The sequence below is a fragment of the Budorcas taxicolor genome, chromosome 24 (assembly GCF_023091745.1).
Source record: "Budorcas taxicolor isolate Tak-1 chromosome 24, Takin1.1, whole genome shotgun sequence".
Taxonomy (NCBI): domain Eukaryota; kingdom Metazoa; phylum Chordata; class Mammalia; order Artiodactyla; family Bovidae; genus Budorcas; species Budorcas taxicolor.
Genome location: NC_068933.1, coordinates 13023769 through 13045220, shown reverse-complemented (window position 1 = coordinate 13045220; position 21452 = coordinate 13023769). Strand labels below are relative to the sequence as shown.

Sequence of the window (21452 nt, the reverse complement as noted above, 5' to 3'; positions counted from 1 at the left end):
CAGTTCAGTTCAGTTCAGTCACTCAATCTTGTCTGACTCTTTGCAACCGCATGGACTGCAGCACGCCAGGCCTCCCTGTTCATCACCAACTCCCAGAGTTTACTCAAACTCATGTCCATCGGGTTGGTGATGCCATCCAACCATCTCATCCTCTGTCATCCCCTTCTCCTCCTGCCTCCAATCTTTTGCAGCGTCAGGGTGTTTTCCAGAGTATCAGGTAACTTCACATAAAGTTTTTGACGTAGGATTGATAATCTTATAAATTTATGTATAAATTCATATATAAATTTTACATGTTTACTAATTTTCTTTATGTAAAAATCTTAGCAAATAGCTAACTAGAAGACTAAGTAATTAGAAAGGTAACAATTTATTATTTTACATATTTTTATTTTATTCTTTAAAAACATTTAGAATAATACTCACTGTCGCATTAATCATTAACACTGAAGGTTCATTTGTGCTCCACAAAATAGAGTTTAGGAATTAATCCCTAAGGAAGGCTAAATATCCATTGGGAAATCTGGTGATTGTCATATTACTATGTCATTAAGGAGAATTTTTCAACATTATTTGACAGTATATATTCATTATACATATTGTAATTTACCAAAGAGAGATGTGAGAGTTTAGAAAGTACTGTTAGAGACAGTGTGATAACGACTGCTGTTAAAAAGCCCTTATTAAATATCGAATACATATTAACAAAACTAAGCTGTTATAGTGTAAAGAGCAATTAGTTAGACGTGGGTTCAATCTCAGTCTAGAATTTGTCATTGTTTAGTCGCTAAGTTGTGTCTGACTCTTTTACGACCCCATGGACTATAGCCCATCGGGTTCCTCTGTCCGTGGGATTTCCCAGCAAGAACACTGGAGTGGGTTGCCATTTCCTTCTCCAAGGGATCTTTCTGACCCAGGGATCCAACCAATCTCTTGTGTCTCCTGGATTGGCAGACAGACTTTTTAGCACCAGAGAAGCTCAATCTAGAATTTAACTTTGGACAAATGATATAATACTAAACATTAGGTTTACTTACAAAATGAGGCTGGTTAAACCAACCTTAAATGATGTGAATTTTCAAGACCATGTATATGAAGGATGTGTGTGTGTTAGTCATTCAGTTGTGTCCAACTCTTGTGACCCTATGGACTGTAGCCCTCCAGGCTCCTCTCCATGGGATTCTCCAGGTAAGAATACTGTAGTGGGTTGCCACTCCCTTCTCCAGGAATTTTCTAGACCATATATATGAAGGATAGCTGGCACCTACTGGGACAGACCATAGTATGTAGCTCTTTCATTTACTTATTCTGTACTCCAGGTTATTGAACCATTTGTAGTCACCTGACCAGACCATAGAGTCTCAATAAACACCCCACTTAGGCCCCACATCTGCAGTGCTCTTTACCCACTGCAAAATACCTATTCTTCCCTCTAATGGTTGGTGTCAGCTTCTTGGGGAGACCTCCTGACTGCGTGAAGTATCTCCCAAGATTGTCTTAGATCATTCACGTATCTCATTTGCCTCATACAGTGTCTGCTACTGACCAGATCTCAGTAAGCATCTGTCAAAGAAATAAATTCTATTTTCGGAGGTTTTAAAATCTCTGACAACACTTTTGTGGACACAAGTATAGCAATTAAAGGCAAAATTAATAAATACCAAATAAAAATAAATGGCTAAGAATGGAGTGTTACATTCTTAATGATGAATTAATGACTGGTCTTAGCATAATGCTATAGGAAAAGTATAATAGCTGAGTGAAAGGCCATTAGCACTGTGTATAATTGATCAAGTTTTTAAAAAAGATTCAACAGTTTGGGGACATTCTATTACCAGTCTCACATTGTTTTGTTAACAATTTCTCATATAAAAGTCATCCTTTAGTAAAGAAACACACCAAACATAGACAGGAACATAACCACATCCACCCTGGACAATTTGTAACAAACATATAGGCTCATACTCAATGTTTAAATTATAGTGTTTCAGCAATTTCCTTTAAAGACTAATTTTTTCAAGGATTAAGATACAGGTTTACAATTCTCCAATATACAAACTGTCAACTCATAAAGAAGTATAATTTCAGGTCATTTTGCATTAGAGTATGTAGTTTTTGAGTGGCAAAATATCAGAAGCTTTCTCAACATTTATCACTTCATACATTTTTCAAGGTTTCAGATAGTTCAGCAATGTGTGAATAAAATGCTGTAGTTCTGCATACAGTAAAAGTTTTGACAGACATACTCTGGCCTAGCAATAATATTCCAAAAGAGCCATAGTTTCTACACAAAATAATGTATCATCATTGTGAGCTTTTATGTAACATAAAAAGCCTTCTTGAATGATGGATTTGCTTATATTACTGGTTTTAAAAGACTCTGAAGAGGAGGAACAGTCCCTGGGTCATGCACAATCAAATGTTAAAAAGCAATGTTATGTTTGTGTTTGGAGAGCTATTTTACTTTTTACCAGATGGGCCACAGCTTTATTACATATATTTTTTATTATAGAAAATCTCAGTAAAATGGGATTTTGGTTCTACTTAAGATGTCATATAATAAGAAACATACCAAATGGTACTGTATCTTGTTAAACTCTGCTTTGAAAACAGACACCAAACAGTTGTTTGGTCTTAGGATGTTACGTACTTTGAAAATGTTGGTGTTTGGTATTGAGTGAAGCTCTTGACACTGATGTGTAACGAAAGATTTTTATGCAAATATAGAGGTTGATTCCAAAGTTAATGAGAGACAGAGACACATACAGAGAGAGAGATACAAACAGAGAGTGAGAAAAAGGAGGCAACAAACTCAAAGTCAGAACGCTACTGAAATTACTGAGCACTGGTGTAATGAGCTATCTTGGCAGACACATGAAGGGAGAATTAAAGAAACAAAATACATTTATAAAGAAAGAAGAATGATCCTAATTCTTTAATGCCCAGGCTGGAAAGCAGAGTTGATTCCATGAGAAGGCAATTGCGGCCACTCTTCACGATGCTGTGACGGGTCCTGGTTTGCCCAGGACCCGATGGAGGGCATGGGAAGAGTGCCAGAAAGGAGGCTGGCAGCTCTGTGCTCTGTGGGGCCCTTGACCCCTGGGTGGACAGCTTAGCTAACGAGGACAGCTTAGGCGAGGTGGCACAGACTGGTAGCAATACCAGGCATTCTCTCAGCCGCAGACAGGGTCCTCTGCGTTGGTGTGGGAACATGGGGATGCAATATTTTTTAAAAATAAAATGTGCACTGAATACTTAGCTATGTGTCAAGTGTTGTGCTTATGCTTTAGCCTATCATCTCATTTAATCTTCTCAAAGACTCCATTAGGTACTGTTTTTTTTTTTTTTTTTTTTTTTTAAATTGTAAATCTGTGAAAACTGAGACTTTCTGAGCATAAGGTTCCAAATGAGTAAGTTGTGGACCGTGACCCAGACCTTCTGGTGAAAAAGGGTACACACACCACCTATAACCTACCCGAGGGTGGTGGAATGTGAAAATCTACACCGAAGGGAGTCAACTGTAACTTCTGTGAGGGTCGTAGGCTAGAGACATGATTCTGCACTACATCTAGGAAACTGAAGGCAGAGACAGAGGTTGGAGGGGAGGGAAGGAAAAATCAGTAACCGGTAACACTTGTGTACTCCAGGCACCGTCCTGCCACACAAATACTTTTCCATTGCGTGTATTATTCCAAAAGGGAAGTTCTACAGTAATGTTATGACAGTGATTAAATTAATAACAGGCTGTTTTGGTTACCTCCAAGAGTCTTAAAAACAAATTAAAAATTACGCAAGTAAACAGCAGTGTGTGTTTTAAAGTTATAGAAATACTAATGTAGATATAATCAGTGTGTTTTTGCATTTTAAAATACCTTGATATCTATTATCTCCTAATAAATGTAGTGTGTGATAGGATCGTTACCCCTGTAACACAGGCAGAGAGGGGGTCAGTGATTTACCCAGTTAGTGCATGAAGAGGACCCATGTATCTCTGTGTGTGTGTTTCTCTGTCTCATTAACTTGGGCTCAGTCTCTGTATTTGCATAGAGATCTTAAGTTATACATATTAAGTGTCAAGAGCTTCACTCAACACCAGACTCCATTTTCAAAGTACATAACAGATCTCCTGATTCTATTTCAGGATTCCTTTCCCTGTACTGTGCTGTTTTCCTACTTATCTGAATCAAAACTGAGCATTCGCCTCAAGGGAATTATAAAAAGTCTAACACAAACTGTTAATGCATCTCTCTTTTGAGTAGCAGACATGCTCAGAAGTTGTCCATTTCTTAAAATTGAGTTGTAAATACAAGATGCTTACCAACTATAAATAGTTCTATTTTTGCAAGATCATTTAAAGGTTGCTTGTTGGGAATTAGAATATATTTTCTCCATATTAAAAAATCTTACATACAGTGGGTAAGTCCCCATAGATGTACAAAATTCTGCCTGCATATCCAATAGAAACATGTATCCACAGAGCACCAAAAGGCATGAACAAGAATGTTCACAGAAATATTTGTTACAGACCCAAACTGGAAAGAACTCCGATGTCTGCCTGCAGTAGGATGGAGAAACAAATTAGAGGATCATCGTACAATGGAATTCCACACAGCAGTGTGAATGACTGAGCCACCTCCAGATGCCACAATATGGAACAACTCCACAAACGGAATACTGAGCAAGGGAACCCATTCACAGAAGACGTTAATACTGTGGAAGTCCACGTGCATAACATTCAAAGCAGGTGAAAGTCCCCGGAGTGACTCTCTGCAGGGGGAAGTGGGGAGGTGATGCCTGGGAGACCCCATGCGGGCTTCTGGAGAGCGGGTAATATTCCATTTTTCTGCCTGGGAAGTGGCTCCACTGGGTTGTTCACTTAGGTTCTGTATACTTTTCTAACTACATACTAAACTTAAATATTTTATTTAAAGTAGTCCATCTGACACAGAGCATAGCTAAAGAATGTATGTTTTACCTTCCCTGAACCTTTGCCACAGGTGCTTTTCTCTGCAAAGCTCCCAGGCATTCCTGCCCATAAGGTTGTGGGCGAGACAATGAAGACAGCCTGTTACAGCAACACCACCCCGACCCCCAGCCCCACTGAGATAAATAGAGTAAATGCACACACACAGCAAAGACCCAGTGTAGAAGGATGGTAAGCGACTCCATCCGCTAAGAGGAAAAGAGAAGAGTGAGACAACAGTCAAGAGATAGAAGACATCCACATATCCACTAATGAATGGATAAAGAAAATACCATATACATATGTTGTTGTTTAGTTGCTAAGTCAAACCTGACTCTTTGTGACCCCATGGACTGTAGCTTGCCAGGCTCCTCTGTCCATGGGATTTCCCAGGCAAGAATACTGGAGTGGGTTGCCAATCCAGGGATTAAACTTGTGTCTCCTGCATTGGCAGGTAGGTTATTTATACTACTGAGCCACAAGAGAAGCCTACTGTATAAATACACAGGACAAATACTGCTTGATTTCACTTATATGGGCATCTAAGATAGACCCAAAGGAGCAGACAGTTGAATGGTGCCTAGGGCTGGCATGGGGGGATATGGGCAGTTGTTTAGTGAATAGAGAGTTTCTATTTTGCAAGATGAGAAAGTTCTAGAGCTCTGTTGCATAACAAGGTGAATATAACACAGACCCCATGAGCTGGCCAGATTTGCCTGTCTACCATAGTGTCCTTAATTATTCTGCTTCTGTGACATTGTTCCTTATAATTCTTGGGTTCTGGGGTGCCTTCCCCAAACTCTGCCTGATGAAATCTCACCAACACCCTAACATCTAGTCCACATAACATTTCTTCATGAAGTCTTCCTAGAATTAATTTGTACTCTATACTGCCATCAGTTCAGTTCAGTTCGGTTCAGTTGCTCAGTCGTGTCCGACTCTTTGCAACCCCATGAATCGCAGCACGCCAGGCCTCTCTGTCTATCACCAACTCCCGGAGTTCACTCAGACTCACGTCCATCGAGTCGGTGATGCCATCCAGCCATCTCATCCTCGGTCGTCCCCTTCTCCTGATCCCAATCCCTCCCAGCATCAGAGTCTTTTCCAATGAGTCAACTCTTCGCATGAGGTGGCCAAAGTACTGGAGTTTCAGCTTTAGTATCAGTCCTTCCAATGAACACCCAGGACTGATATCCTTTAGGATGGGCTGGTTGGATCTCCTTGCAGTCGAAGGGACTCTCAAGAGTCTTCTCCAACACCACAGTTCAAAGGCATCAATTCTTTGGCACTCAGCTTTCTTCACAGTCCAACTCTCACATCCATACATGACCACAGGAAAAACCATAGCCTTGACTAGATGGACCTTTGTTGGCAAAGTAATTTATCTCTGCTTTTGAATATGCTATCTATGTTGGTCATAACTTTCCTTCCAAGGAGTAAGCGTCTTTTAATTTCATGGCTGTGATCACCATCTGCAGTGATTTTGGAGCCCCCCAAAATAAAGTCTGACACTATTTCTACTGTTTCCCCATCTATTTGCCATGAAGTGATGGGACCAGATGCCATGATCTTCATTTTCCGAATGTTGAGCTTTAAGTCAACTTTTTCGCTCTCCTCTTTCACTTTCATCAAGAGGCTTTTTAGTTCCTCTTCACTTTCTGCCATAAGGGTGGCATCATCTGCATATCTGAGGTTATTGCTATTTCTCCTGGAAATCTTGATTCCAGCTTGTGCTTCATCCAGCCCAGCGTGTCTCATGATGTACTCTGCATAGAAGTTAAATAAGCAGGGTGACAATATACAGCCTTGACATACTCCTTTTCCTATTTGGAACCAGTCTGTTGTTCCATGTCCATATACTCCTATAGCAATTTATATTATTTTATCTTGAACAGCCCACCTTATATTTGAATATGTTTTTAACTGTCTCTTGCGTGAGAAGTAGGGGGGTCGTAGGAGAAGCACAAATGGACCTTTGCAGAGAGGGGGTTAAACATAGGTTCTCTGATGGAAAATGATGCGTTTGGGGTGGGGTAATGGAATAATGTATAGGATGTTAGCTATGGAAAAATGGGAGGGGATAGTTACAGGACAAATTTAATATGTAATTCAGCTTTTTCAATATCTTGCTTAGAGTTGATCTTAGAGGGCTGGCTCTCCATTGCTTGGTTCCTGAGAAATAAGGATGATAACAGAGAATCTGAGACTGGTAACAGTCATAAGCAGTCTTAGCACATTATTGATTGGAGATGCATAAATGCCACAGAAGTTAGTTTCTGCAAAATGCCCCAGTCAATAATGTGTTAGAAAGTACCTAGTATAATTCCTGTTTTTGCACAGCGGGAGAATACAGATTTTCAAGATGATTCCCAGTCAGAACTCTCTTAAATTAGTTGTAGTATCTGACATTTATCATCTACAAAATTCATGAGCATACTTTTTATACTACCACCCAAGTCAATGATATAAAAGTTACAAAGATATCAACTCTAGAAATAACTCAGTGCTAAACTGTCAATCACTTTTGCAACCTATGTTACTTATAGCCCAGTAGTCTACTCTGAACTACATTTTAAGGGTTTTGCCTGGTATTCTTAGATTGTAACCAAATTCAAGATGCTTAAATTAAAATATTTCTTGTGTCACTCAAAAAAATTCTATAATTTCTTAAATTTTTTGTTTCAGAAATGCCAAGAAAAAAAACTCATTAATTGAGAGAATTTTGAGACAATATGCCAGTGAAAATCTACCAGTGAAATTTTATGAAGAAATTTTCAGGCTCTGAAATACCACTGAAGTGAGAGAAATTATAGCATCCACTCCCTTTATTTTTCAAGGCTGATGGAGATGAAAGGAATATGTGGTATTATATTTATTTCACCTCCTCCCCATAAAAAAATGGGCATGGCATTGTTTTTAACCAACGTATGCTGGCTTGATATTTAAAAGCCAGCATGTAGAAGACTTGAAACCAAAATGTGTCATTAAGGAAAATTATATGCCACCAAGGAGCAAATTCAGTGCCATTTTTAGTTCCATGTTGAGAGAAATGGTGCCAAATTTTGATCTTGTCTCTGGGGACCATGCCACCGAAGTTGTTATCACAGCTACTATTATTTCTACTGGCGTGCCTGTGTTCTCAGATACTGCCAAACAGGGATGGGAAGGAGGGGTGGTGACAGCTGGTGACATGGTCCAGCAATCTGCCAGAACCTTAGAGTAAATTACAGGGGATGTTGTGAGGCAAACACAGAAGCAAGCACCCTTGCCATCGGAAACCTGAACCCAGCTTATGTCACCAGAACCCTGAAGAGTACGTTCTGAGGTTCTGGCAACTTAAAATCTAGTTCCTAGCATGCCTGGCATTATTGGCTAAATGCTATTTAATATCACAAGATCAAGCCTGCATTCACACAAAGACAAAAAAAGTATGAGATGATATGAGAACCAGGTTCTGGTGAAAACCAGCAAAGACAAAAAAAGTATAAGGTAATATGAGAACCAGATTCTGGTAAAACAAACAAACAAAAAACTAAGCTAAAAGATATCCTGAAAGTATTCGCAATTCAGTTGGATTTAGCCTCCAAAACTTTCTAAGTTCATCTCAGCAAGCTAAGGTTGAACGCTTTCCTGTCTTGAAATTCACCTCACATCCACCTTGGTATGTTTCCCCCCAAAATAATCTTTCTGAGAAAGAATCATTAGGAACATGTTATCAGAAGTTGCAGGAGAAGAAAATCAGAATCTGATCATTTAGAGGTATGAATGCAGTTTTCAGCACAGGCTGTGTGGCATCTTGTGGAGCCCTCAGTTTACGTTTAAAGAGACCTGGGTCCAAGTCTCAATTCTGGCTCTATTGAGTTCTGGAACCTTGGCAAGTCCCTGGGCCTCTCTGAGGCTTAGATATCTTATTTATGTAAAAATCTGAAGAACTACACTCACTGATCTTTAAGGTTTCTTCCAGATTTATATTCTATGGTATGTCAATATAATGTTTTAAAATATAAATATTTAGGCTAAATCATTGAGCCTAAGGAAAAAAAAACATCTGGCATCAATAAAATATCAACATATTAGAATACCAGTGCTGTGGTTCCTTTGTCTTCATTTTACAATAAAGTAAAATTGCATGGGCTCAAACTATCATTTTATGCATACTATTCCTTGGGTATCTTGGGTTTTGAAAGCAAAATTTCTTCATTTTGTTTTTAAATTTCATGAGTACATAAATATACATGATGCACATGTGCAATGATTAGATTTTACAGAGAAAATGAGAAGAATACTCTTAAATATAGGGCAATGGTTTGATTTGATTCATGTTTCCAGAATGCAACCAAGTTTTCAATGCACAATGAAAGTATCTCATGCAAAGATTGCAGTTTGTAACTTGGACCCCTACTGGTCTAAACTGTCATTAGGAATACATAGTTTTCCATAAATTAGCTTTTGTTTTGGATTTCCTGCTGTGTTCATATACATGTTGACGGAATGTGTTGGGCAATATCTTGGCATTCAAATCCATTATTATTTGTTATTAACTTTTAAGGCTAACGTTATTTCACAAGTGTATACCTTGCTGACCCAAATATGATTATTTGAAAATCAATATTTCTTTTGAAAGCTTAAATATTAGTATGTGCTCAAATTGCCATTAAAAAGATATTTTGATATTCAAAGGAATTAACACTTGATTTAGCAAGGTTCTCTGAACATTATAATCTACTGGAAATCACAAGCTTTATGAACGAATAGTTTTGAAGGGGAAAAGGGGAGGGAAGTAAGGAATGACTGCTGATATTTTATATTTCTATACTGTGTATTTTTCCTTTCTATCCTTTCTTGGCCTGTGTCATTAATGGGCATGTAAAAACTACGGCTATGATTCAGCTCTGTAGGTTTGTTTCTGCCAGAATATTAGACACCTGTTCTTTTATATTAAAAATTCTACTTTTAAATTTCTAAGCCTTTTTTCTTTCTCCACTATGGAGATTCAGTATACTACGCTGAAAGATGGTGCTTAGTAAAATAGCAATTCCAACTGCCCACTGACAGCCAGGGCTGAAGCTGACAGAGGCGTATGAAAATCAAGCTGTTGTTTCTGTCACCAAGAGAATTAAGTTGGGATTTCTATAACAGATTGTTTTCCTAGTGTTTCATTAGTTTTTCTCTTGTTTCCAGGTTCTGTTCTAGAAATGAAAGACGCATTCCTTCTCCAACCAAATAGAAAGACTAAAAGTGTTCACCCTCATGATTGACTGCCCAGAGGGGCCAGTCATTACCAATAAGCCAGAGAGTCTTTGAAGTAACAGTTGTCAGCGTTAAAAAATATGGTATGAGGACCCATTCCAAAAACATTCAAAATACAGAATGAAATCATTTGCATGATTTATAGACTAAGCCTTGCTTGCCAAAATACTGAGTTTGCTGTTATCGTGAAATGTTTGTGACAGAGGATTCACTGGTAACAGTTATTGGTAGCTTCACCATTGACATTCCGTGGACCTACTCATTATTTAAAGGCTTATTGTACTGACTCAATTTTAGAAATAATAATATTAAAAGGAATCTGGATTCCTTTCTCCTCAAAACGTTATTTAAGACCTATATCCTACTTTTATGCAAATAAATGTGTATAGATATTAGTGACCTACTTAAGCACATAATATTTCCTTGGCTTGTTTTAACTTTTTGGAAGAAGAGTGCAATAGACCTGAAAATGATAATTCTTTGAAATTTTAAGACACTTTAATCATCATTATTAAAAGATCTAACTATTAGGGATATGGAGATTCTTAGAGGAAGGTTGGTAGATTAAAATATGGCAAAATCCAACAGGTACATGTATGGTTGAGGCCCCATCACCATTCGCAAGAAACTATAACAATATTGTTAATCGGCTATACCCCAATACAAAGTAAAAAGTTAAAAAAACCCCAAATAACCCTCTGTATAGGCCAAACTATTTATCTGGTGGTGTCGGTTTGAAATACTTAAATGAGTATATTTTTAAGACCTTTCCAGTTTAAAAATTTAGGTTTCTATTGTTCATTTTAAAATGTCAACTTAGGAATTCTGTGATGTAGGACATACTTACTGCATACATTGGAAAGAACCTCTCTTACAGTACTATTGTTGCAGGTATACATGAAAATATTCTTTGTCTTCCTTTAGGTGGTTTGTTTCTCCAACACTTCATTTGCTTTTAGAAAGATCTACATTTCTGCTCCAATGAATCAATAAAGAATAGTTAATGTGAAAAATTTAAAAAGGTAAAATTCAGAAAAATATCCCCTTCAAAATGTCCCTTTCATAATAATAATTGTGAAATAATGAGTCCACTTCTTCCCTGAGAAGTTACATTTGAGAAAGAACATGATTTGTGAGTGTGTGAGAGTGTGTGTGTGCGTGTGTGTGTGTGTGGTTGTCAAGTGATAAATTCTACTAATAACAAAATCAAAGACCCTTTAGGAACACAGGCACAACCAGCTCAAGTAGTTTGTTATTTGGGATTCATTTGTCAACAAAGATTTAGTCAGTGTCTCCCTTACCAAGTTCTGCTGCCTATGAAAGTTGGATGACGCGGAGACCACGTCACCACTTCAGGTACCTCGCAGGTAACTGTAAATTCAACACTTCCCATCAGCCTGCCTGGACCTCTCACGTCATCTCATCAAGCTGGGCTGAAAAACAGCGTGGGAAGCCAGTTTTCCAGCTGTTCCCCATTCATCTGGGCTCACGTGGAGAGCAGCTTTCCTCAGTTATGGACTTAACTCTAATTAATGATATTTACAAAGCTTTTGTGGGAAATTTTTTCAAAGCAAAATACGGAGGAAGTCGTCTCTGATACCCTGGAGGTGGCTCTCGCTGTCCACCTGCTTCTGTACTTGGTGGTCTCAGGCTCCTTTCCTAAAAATAAATGACCCACTTTCCCACTTTCAACATGCAGTGCTTCTCTCTCTGTGATTCTCTTCTGAGATCACAAGGAATATCTTTGAAGAAGTAAAATGCATCTAAAAACAGCTTTAGTCTTAAAATAGAAAATAATGGTAAAATCTGTGATGACTTGAAATGACTGAAAAGATATGGTTAGGTTTTATGTATAAATTCTGTGTAACTCAGTGTCTCAGGAACTACATCATGAGGCTGGCTTGTAAAAACTGCAACTGGAGATAAGGAACAGATGAAGCATCCAGAACAAAATTAAAAGATCCCATGGTAAAGAGCTACAGCACTTTCAGTTCCCTCAGCAGTGATCCCTGTACATTTCTTTAATATGCTCTTCACCTTTATCATATAGTTGTGAACCTTCTGTGGTATTGTTATTTTATATATATTTTTATATTTATATATTTTAGTTTTTCCTTGCAATTACTGGAAAAATCTGAAACACATTTTTAATTTTTTTTATAACAAATTGCAATTTTTAAGTAAATTCTTTTTTTTTTAAAGTAAATTCTTAAGTCTTATGAGAAACAATCGATGCCTTCTGATATAGTGGAATAAAGTTCTGGACTAAAAGTAAGAAGACCTAGATAATGTGCTTATCATGCTCATTCCCTAAGTCATGTCTGACTCTCTGAGGCCTGCCTGGGTCTTCTCTCCATGGGATTTCCCTTGAAAGAATACTGGAGATGGTTGCCACTTAAACACTGACTGGCTTTAATGCTGGACAAGTCACTGATTCTCTGGGCCAAAGATTTTTCTTTCTAAAAAATTGTGGATACTGATATTTGATTCACTAGGTTGTGAAATAATAGCAGTTACAATTAATTCAGCACTTACATTTTATAGGCACAGTGATTATTATTTTTCTTTTATCATTAAAATTGAAATATAATTAATTTACAGCATTGCTTTAGTTTCAGTTGTAAAGGAAAGGGATTCAGTTAAACATATATGCATATCTATTCTTGTTTAGATTCTTTTCTACTATAAAAAATAACCTATTTTTCTATAGGTTATTACAAGATATTAAAAATAGTTCCCTGTGCAATATAGCAGGTCTTTTAATAATTATTTTATGAAAGATTCCAAAGATCTCTACCATTACTAATCCTATTTACAATGAAACCCAGGTTTATGGAGGTTAACTACCCTGCTCAAGATGACATAGCTGATAAGTGACAGAGGTGGGATTACAAATTCAAATCTTACTGCTTTGAGGCTCTGTGCTTATAAACAGCATTCTAAAAATACACTGTAATAAGATATTCAAAATTGACACATTTTCCCACATAAGATCACTGTTGTAAAGGTTACATCTTACTGTGAACTCAGTGTTTACGAAGGATATTCAATACTTGGTAAATTTAATGGGATTAAATTGGTTGTGATCTTGGAAATAATTAAAAGGAAATGCCTGGGAAAAACAAATAAACATGTCCAAGATGCAAAAGTACTGTATCATTTTTTTTTTTCCCTCAGAGGAAAGGGCCTCATATCCTAGCTTCACATACAGTAACATGTTAGGTAGCCTTGAGCGTCCTTCTACAGCCATGGAAAACCACGGGAAATGTAGGATGATATGCAGAGGGCTTCCTCTCTTTTAGGGGCAGAAGCAATAAAAGGGAGAAAGAGCTCACTAGTGGAGGAGACTGAAAGGGTCAGGCTGTGGCTATAACATTAGGGAGAAAAGACAATTCCAGCGGAGTCCACCAAGTCAGGCTGGCTGATGGGAAAAGCCACAAGGATGATCCTTCTGTTTTTTGAGTTTTTTTTTTTTTATGTAGGCCATTTTAAACTCTTTATTGAATATGGTTCTATATTGCTTGTTTTACGGGTGCGGGGAGGGGAATTTGCTTTGTTTTTTGGCTGCGAGGCATGTGGGATCCTACCTCCCCAAACAGGGATCAAACCTATGCCCTGGGCACTGCCACTGGAAGGTGAAGTCTTAACTACCAAACAGCCAGAGCAGTCCCAAGATGAACCTCTCTGGAAGCCTGGATAAGTCACCACTGATGAAATGCAACAGTTCAAGAAGAGACTGGAAGTTCTTATCTTCAAAAATACTGAGTATTTTCTCCCAAAACAAGTTAGTACTACATAAAAGTGGCTCTAGCTACAAAAATGTAATTGTTCTTTGATTCAGTGTATATGTGCTTAAAATGCACCATGGAAGTGTCTCAAGGTAATGTTCTTTCCCCTTCTAGGCCCAACTCAAGAATGGAAATTGGACAGGTCGACCTCTTTGGTTCTCCAATGCAGAACAATGATCTCTATCTCCAAACAACTTTTGAAATACAGGAAACACATGTTTTAGAAGTATCTTCAAAATAGGTTAATATAGCACTCATGAATGCTTGGAAAAGAATGCAGAAATATGATTTAACAGCTTTTAAAACTATTTTCTGGGTTTACTCTATAAAGAAAATTCTTAAAGCATAAAAGTGTGTTATCTAAAATTAAAGGAAAGAAACAAACAGAAACAGACTATAAATTCCTGTGGAAATTTTAAATCTAGTTACCCCAAATCTCCAATGAAAGATTTCTTTTGACTTCTAGATATTAACTACAAAGAGGATTCTAGCTAAACTAACTCAACAAAGAAAATAAAAAATATCACAACTTTTCCCCCCTCAGACACTTCCAAATTTATTTTTATTATATCACAATGCATTGGTTTTAATATTCCTGAGAACTGATTTTTGGGGCCACATTTAGGTTTATGTGGTAATGCTTAAAATTTGTCCTTATGTCAGGATTTGTCAAAACACATAATACTACTTATTCTGGTTTTCGCAGGAAAACCTTTCTCTAATGCTGAAATTCAGTAAATAACTGCATTTTATGCACTGCTCTAGTCTTCCACATTTTATTTCTCCTTTTAAAATAGACACCCTGATTAAAAGTAGGTGCTCAGTGTTTACAGTCTCTAAGACATAATCTCTAAGAGGGCAAGGGCTGTGTAAGGTTGCTCACTGCACTATCTGTGATAATGCCTCAATAAATAAATGTCCAAAGAATGCTAGATGGATGGATGAATGAATGGTCACTTCCTTTTCTGATGTTATTAGGCCACTAAAGGAACAGTGGTATCGTATTGTTAAGCAAGGACAAGATGTGAGTAGTCTGAAGACATTCTAAGATGACACAGGAACAATAAACTAAAAAGAGTCGCTACACATGTGCATTTTCTTTGATCTCTTTTATTTAAGGATGAAATCTTTGTTGGAACATAGATTCAATGGAACATCGAGGTTTTCTGCTGAATTCATTCCTAAGATTCCTAGCAATCCATCAAGCTCTTTTTTTTAACCTCACATATGCCAGTTACTTTTCCTTTCATTCCTCTGTATGTAGATATTTCTCTTGGTACACACTGTTCTCAGTAGCACTAACGTTAAAGCAAATGACATATGTAATACCGATTAAATATTTATGCAATGTAGCACTGAAATGGTAAATATTGTATTATGCTTTCCACTTGTCATTAGTCAGGAGTTGTTGCTACATTCTGCAAAAATGATAGCCTAAAACAAAGAAGACAGCCCTGTATTTCACAGGCAAAATATTCATCTACAGTGCAAACTGGAGTTTAGATGACTTTAAAAGCATTTCTTATTGCTGTTGTCCTTGGACTTTTTCAAGTCAGGGAGAGTCTTATATTTGAATGGTAAAAACAGTCTGCTTATACTATTTCCCATATATTATTTACTTTGAAAAGTTAAAGTGTTAGTTGCTCAGTTATGTCTGACTCTTTGTGATCCCATGGACTGTAGCCCGCCAGACTCTTCTGTCCATGGGATTCTCCAGGCAAGAATAATGGAGTAGATGACCATTCGCTTCTCCAGGGGATCTTCCTGACGGGATCGAACCTGCATCTCCTGCTTTGTAGGCAGGTTCCTTGCCACCGAAGCCACGAGGGAAGCCCACCAAACTAAGAGTAAATCAATACTTTTTGGTGAGGAGAGGAAGAACATACTTTCTACATTTGTATAATTACTTGATTTTGGTAGTAACCTCTTTTTTCTTTAGAGTAATACTAGAATCAACGTAAAACTAAACATTTTTATGTTTTGCTAATAAATAGCAGCAAAAAATCCATAACATCAAAAAACTCTTAAGTACAATATATTGATTTTTCCCTAGTATAGGTTCAACTCAGAAGTCACTGAAATGATTATACAGAGGTGGCTAGAGAAAGAACTGAATTTTAAGTGATCTCTCGATCTTTTCTAGGTTTCTAAATGATACGCTAGATCATGTAGAAGATAAGTGAAATAAAATATGGATCTACTGATTTAAAATTTTCAGTTTACAATTCTCAACCCACTAAAATACAAGCAATACATTTTTTTTTCTTATATTGTGGTGACACCACATTAGCATTAAAAATGCCACCATTCCATCTTGGACAAAATGCATTTTACTGAGTGTAATACAACCAAGAGCTAAGGGAAGAAGCCATCATGCAAAATGGTATATAATTCATCATTCGGCTGTGTTCAAGAACCTAATAAAACCGCACTTTTATGACAAAGACACGTCGAAAAAGAAAAAAAAGAATGTCACAACACATTTTATTTTGCCATCTATATTTAAGTGGTTGATTTTTCCACAAAGCCTAAAGGGCTGGCTTATTTTTCCTCCTGACCCTGAGTTGCATATATATAGCTAGTACCGTAATAAATTTCAAGATACACAGAGAGGTGAAGATATTCATAAAATGCAAATAGACCCAGAAGTAGGACAGATAACTGCTAAGGAATCATCACTACCATGAACCTGGATCCGACAGGTTATGTTTTGCTTGATCTAGGGAATGCTTATGTTGTTAAACAGCCTTTTTAGCAGATGTATGACAACATCTATTTTAGGAATCGGTTGGTAGCAGCTGTTCAAAGGAAATAAATAACTACATAGTATTTTTTCCTAAATGAAAAGGAATATTGAAAATGTGAGTAGTTCTTTGGTTAGCAGCCTATGTCAGAAGTTCATGAGAAAAACAATGTTGAGTTATTTGTTGTTGGAAATGAGTCCATAAACCAGCCCCTTACAAGTTCAGACTTCTGTGGAAAAAAAAAGATTACTGAAGGTTTGGAAGGCAATAGGAAGTGTCTGTTTAGGGATACAGGGTTGTTTTTTGTGTGAGTGATAGAAGTACTCTAAAACTGGTTGTGGTGATGACTGCAAAGCTGTATGAATATACGAATCCCCATTGACGTGTATACTTTAAGTGGGTGAACTATATGGTATTTGAATTATATCTTAACAAACTGTTATAATGGACCTCCCAGGTGGCGCCAGTTGCAAAGAATCCACCTGCCAATGCAGGAGACACAAGAGACATCGGTTTGATCTCTGGGTGGGGAAGATCCCCTGAAGTAGGAAATGGCAACCCACTCCAGTATTTTTGCCTGGAAAATCCCACAGACAGAGGAGCCTGGTGGGCTACAGACCATGACATCGCAAAGACTCGGATACAACTGAGCACAAAGTCAATACTTCTAAGCTGTTATAAAAAAAAAAATAGTCATGGGGATTAGTGGGTTATGATAAACTTGGCCTAAAGGGCCCAAAATTGAGAAACTATGCTAACATATGTAATTTTTATCGAAAATAATTTTTGATGTAGACCATTTTTAAAGCTTTAACGGAATCTGTTATAATATGACCTCTGTTTTATGGTTTGGTTATTTTTGTCCACAAGGCATGTGGAATCTTAGCTCCCGATCAAGGACTGAACCCACACCCTCTGATAGAAAGGTGAAGTCTTAACCACTGAACAACTAGGGAAGTCCCAAGCATAATATATTTTGATAAGATGTTTGTTTTCTCGAGTTTCCCTTAAGTTTACATTCTATGTGCAAACTCTTGTGGCGCTGCTCTACATGGAATCTCCCATGATAATTCTTGAATTCTCAGACTCTGCCCAGCGGTATATGGTCACATTAATGAGGCTGTGTCCATAACGGTGCTATCTGAAGTTTGGCTTGATGCGTTGCAGTTTTCGCTGGTGTTAACATAGTAATTTCAACAGATTGTGACCAGTGTTTCCTAACGTTTCAATGACATTTACACTTTATGATAAGATTTGTGGGCATATTTCAATGTGTAGAAAGGCAAAATTTCAGGGTGTCTCCCACCTACGAAAAAGAGCCTTCTGTGAGTAAAACACAATAATCAAGATGCCTACTCATCCCATAACTGTGAGCAGAAGCCTATCTCCTTTCTATTCATTCTCTGGTGAACAACTGCTGACTATTGCCCATCTTCATAATGTTCAGATTTTAGAAAAACAGCTCAGTTCAGTTCAGCTGCTCAGTTGCATCTGACTCTTTGCGACCCCATGGACTACAGTACGTCAGGATCCCCTGTCCATCACCAACTCCCAGAGTTTGCTCAAACTCATGTCCATCGAGTCAGTGATGCCATCCAACCATCTCATCCTCCGTCATCCCCTTTTCCTCCTGCCTTTAATCTTTCCCAGTATCAGGGTCTTTTCCAGTGAGTCAGTTCTTTGCATCAGGTAGCCAAAGTATTAGAGTTTCAGCTTCAGCCATCAGTCCTTTCAACGAATATTCAGGGTTGATTTCCTTTAAGATAGACTGGTTTGATCTCCTGGCAGTCCAAGAGACTCTCAAGAGTATTCTCCAACACCACAGTTCAAAAGCATCAATTCTTCAGTGCTCAGCTTTCTTTACTGTCCAATATCCATACATGACTACTGGAAAAAGCATAGCTTAGACTAGACGGACCTTTGTCGGCAAAGTAATGTCTCTTCAAAATGGAGTAAATTAGGGCCCAGAAAAAGTGGGACAGCTATTTTTTTGGATAGGACTGTATCACTAACCACTATCATTGAACCTAACCTTTATGTTCAGTGATCAGAAGAATTCTCACTGTGGAAAGGCATATCATTTAAAGATAATGCGTCAGAGAAGGATCGTAATCGGGAGCTCAGTGATCTAAAGAAAATCACATTTGACTCTGTTGAGAAGAGGTCTGCCATATGTGTAGACCTGGACATTTGATTTTTTAGAACTCGGATATGATAAATCATGGCCCATCTATTCTTTTATGAATCAGCATCATCATAGTTTTTCAGTTCTTCATGGTTTCTCAATTCTGCTCACTTCTCTGTCACAACATGGGTTCATGATCTCCCACTTAGACTAGTTTTCTAACAGCGCTGTCTACCTTTGTACTGTCCAAACGGTAGCTACCAGTCAAACGTGTAGCTGTTTGAGTTCAAATTATTTGCGTGCACATGTGTGCGCTCACTTAGCTGTGTCTGACTCTTTGCAGCCTCCTGGACTGTGGCTTGCCAGGCTCTGCTGTCTATGGGATTTTCTAGGCTAGCAGACTGGAGTGGCTTGCCATTTCCTACTCCAGGGGATCTTCCCCACCCAGGGATCAAACCTGTGTCTCTTGTGTCTCTTGCACTGGCAGGCAGATTCTTTACCACTGTGCCACCTAGGAAGCCCCTCAAATTAGTTAAGAATAATAAAATCTAAGCTCCAGGCTCTTAGTTACACCAGCCGCTTTTCAAGGGCTCTCTAGTCATGTGTGTCTAGTGGCTATGAACTAGACACTGTAGAAATGTTTCCTTCATCAAGTACCACATCTGACTGTGCTGCAGTGGACCACACCACCAGGGAGCCTGTCTGAAACACAGACTCTGTTCTCACACTGGATCTGCTGAATGTGCATGTTAACAAGATCCCCAGGTGATTCCGAGGAGCTGTTAAGTCTGAAAAGCCCAACTTCGGACTTTCTGTCTTAGAATTGCATATTTTGGAATGCCACTAGAGCAATTTTTCGAAACATAAATGTGATCCTTTTTCACTACAATGCTTCCATTTCTTCAGTTTCTTCCCTCTTTTCAGTTCTTCAAAAACCTCATGGGAGGCCCCGTAGATAATGTCCTGGGATCCTTGGTAGTTTCCAGTCCAGCTTCCATCATTTATTGGCCTGTGTGACTTTAAGGCGAAGTGCCTTTCTAAGACTATCATATTTGTTAAACAGAGATAACTCACGGGGCTGCTGGGAAAATGAAGGGAGGAAATTTGAACACAGCTTCGAACACAGCAGTGGTACGTCATGAGCCTCCATAGGCAGCGTTCTGGACAGCTCTTGCTTCTTCCTTCCCTGCCTCGGACGACCTTGTCTCATAGTGATCTCCCAGCAACCACTGTGACGTCAAGCCCAGAGGAATGGACTCCTCTGCATCTCTCAAACTTCACCTGCTATTCCTACATCAAGTCTTTCCCCAACATCTTCAGCCCGGGGCAGGTGTTTCCTTCTTTCCTTTTCCCTCTCTCTCTCTTTTTCTCATTTGGCCACAGTTGTTATGAAACCATGTTCTATTAAAAGTGTACAGTATACATACCTTTGCACACATCTTTATAACTTGACTGGGAGCTTCTAGAAGAAACGGCTAATTTGAACCTCTAACGCAGAGTGGAGTGATAAGAAAAATGCTGAGCTAAAAGTGGTTACTAAAAAGCCTTAGAAGTACCAGGAGAAAATTTGTAAGTGACTTTTAAAAAATAATACTTGGAGTAAATAAGAATTTTCTAGGTATAACATGAACACTAGAAAAGACAAAAAAATATTGATAACTTTGATTACTTTAAAAATTCCACATAGTATATGGCAAGATAACCAAAAACAAAGTTCAGAATAAACTGGAGGAATATATAACATATGACAAATGATTCGTATCCTTAATCAACATGTACAATTGCCCCCTAAAAAAAGAATAAAAACCCCAAAAGAAAAACGGAGGAAACTAGGCTATTAAAACACATATAGGAAAACTACAAATGGTCAATAAGCATTTGAAAAGATATTCAGCCCTACCAGTAAAAAATGACAATGACAATAAAATATTTTTACCTAAGAGATTGCTTAAGAATTAAAAATATTGATTATATGTAGCACTGATAGCTGTATAAACTGAGGGTAACTTGGACCTGAATAAATTTAAGACATGCCTATGCTCTGGCACAGAAAATTTCTTTCAAAGAATTTATTCTGATCAAAAATTTCATCAACAGAAGACACCCTGCAAACACAAACACACACAGACAAATGCATAAGAAAATGGTCATGCATTTTTCAAAACTGGTTAATTAAAAATAGGTGCTAAATGATAGTTTGTGTGTGTGTTAGTCACGCAGACATGTCTGACTCTTTGTGAGCTTACAGATTGTAGTCCACCAGGCTCCTCTGTCCATGGAATTTTCCAGGCAAGAAAACTGGAGTGGGTTGCCATTCCCTTCGCCAAAGTGATAGGTTAGTGAATGAGAAAAATCTGGTACAAAATGCATTAAAAATATGGACTTCTAGGTGTATATGTGTGTGTGAGTTGCTCAGTCGTGTCTGACTCTTTGCAATGCCATGGACTGTAGCTCGCCAGGCTCCTCTGTCCTTGGGATTTTCCAGGCAAGAATACTGGAGTAGGTTGCCATTTCCTTCTCCAGGGGATCTTCCTGACCCAGAGATCGAAACTGAGTCTCTTGCATTGCAGGTAGATTCTTTA

At 38.1% G+C, this 21452-nt stretch overlaps 1 protein-coding gene across 1 annotated transcript in view; it reads right to left on the bottom strand.

The window, feature by feature from the left end:
- TENM3 (teneurin transmembrane protein 3) overlaps window positions 1-21452 on the bottom strand; it is a 450290-nt gene that overhangs the window by 137846 nt on the left and 290992 nt on the right. The gene's annotated exons all lie outside the window — the stretch shown is intronic.